This window comes from Leptonychotes weddellii, chromosome 1 (genome assembly GCF_054177405.1).
Source record: "Leptonychotes weddellii isolate Sample4059 chromosome 1, ASM5417740v2, whole genome shotgun sequence".
Classification (NCBI taxonomy): domain Eukaryota; kingdom Metazoa; phylum Chordata; class Mammalia; order Carnivora; family Phocidae; genus Leptonychotes; species Leptonychotes weddellii.
The window spans coordinates 42,564,931-42,566,925 of record NC_138369.1 but is presented as its reverse complement, the minus strand read 5'-3'; positions in this window follow the sequence as shown (position 1 = coordinate 42,566,925).

Sequence of the window (1,995 nt, the reverse complement as noted above, 5' to 3'; positions counted from 1 at the left end):
CACAATTCACAGCGCTTACCAGAGCACATACCCTCCCCAGTGTCTATCACCCAGCCTTCTAGACATTTCTTATGCATCTGTGTATACATAATTTAAAAATTTTACATAGAATTACTATATATACAACACATATTAAAAAAAAATGGGAACCAGGATGAATAGGCAAAGTAAAGGTCAGGTTCACATTACCATATTAAAAACTCCTGGGACCATATACATTTTAGAATTCAGAATTTTTCTTCTTTTGAAAGGTAACATGATGCATATTTCATTGATTATGTAAAATCTCCCCAGCATGTCTGGGCAGAGCTTTATAATCAAGTGTGTTAATTTTTCTGCAGTGAAATGTAGAATTGTTCACACCAAGTAAGAAAATTTAAAGACTATGAATAGTTTTATGTCAGTTCACATCAGGTTTTGCTGCCAAATGTAATCAGGTCAGGTTTTACCACAAATGGATTACAAACTCTTGGTTTTTAGAGAATTTGGATTTTAGAATTGTGGATAAGGAATCATAGACCTTTATCAAACAAGATTTAGGGAAATGGGTCCTTAGAATTTAGGAGAGAAGAAATAGGTCCAGCATTTCTCAAGTGAAGCCAGGCTAGGTCTAGTGTCCTGCTCCAATGGCTTGTCAGGAAGTCCCAGATTTCCTTCCCATGACAGCCAGAACACAAACATTATGCTGAAGTAAATGAAGACCTGAATGGACATCAGTTCTCAGCTTTTCTCCTCTTTTTCCTGTTGCTCCTGCTTGGCAGCTGCTGGAATACATGATCTCTCTGGTCATATTTTTGCAGTGGAAAATAGCATTTTCAGAACTGGCTGTCCCTAGGATTCGTCTGTCATATTTCCTCCGTGTTTCTTCTATGGCAATTGGCACAGTGGCTCACTCTTCACTGCTGAGATGGGTTTAAAAATCCTTGGCCAAATAGCCAGCCTCTTCATTAGCACCCTTCTGGTCCCCAGACCAAATAAACCCAATGAAATGGACTGATATTTATGTGGCATTTTCCCCAGGAAAATAGAAATAAGCCCTGTCCAGGTTTAGTATTAGTTTGTTCATTTATTTTCTGCTTTGCTTGGACCATAAAATCAACCCAATAGAAGCTGTAAAAGATGAAGCAAAGCTAATCCTATCCTTTTTTGTTCTGTAGGCAAATGGTTTTCAAAGTATAACCCCTGGACCAGCAGAAACAGCACCACCTGGCAAGCTGTTAAGAATGTAAATTCTCAGGCCCCATCCCAGACCTCTGAATCAAACTCTGGGGATGGGGCCTGACAGTCTATAATTCTGATGTTAGCTGAAATTTGAAAACCCTGTATTAGATAAATGCCTTTCTCCTTCACGTGTACAGAACTCCAATTTTGTTTAAGAGATATTACTAGTTAAAAATTCTCTCCACCCCACATCCCCTAGAGCTGAGATTGCTATGGGATTCGCTTCTTATCTGTGAGATATAACTTGGTGGTTGCAACATTTACACAGGGTTGGATAATTAAAACAACTCACAAGTGTGTGTGTGTGTGTGTGTATGCGTGTGTATATAATACATAAATATAGATCCTGTATGTAAATACAGATCATATATATATAGATTCTTGTTACATAGATATTGCCTATCTATATATCTATTCTATATATCAAATAGAGATTATATATTTAAAGATACATCTCTCTATATATAGATAGATATAGATATATCTTTAATGAAGACTTAAGATACAATATAGAAAGAGAAAGGAAGCATAAGTAAACATCAGGAGGGTATGAGATATTTAGGCATAGCTTCTCAGAGGAGGTACCTCTTCACCAGATCATAAACTACCCAGATACTTGTGAGATAGCTTGTTCTTAGGGAAGCTGAGGCACAAGTTTACCAAGGAGTTTTTTTTTATACAATACTGGTCAAGCAACAAAAACTAGGCTATAAAACCAGGTAAACCAGCTGCAGCCCATCAACCTACACATTTTCAATAAACAGTGTAGAGAAG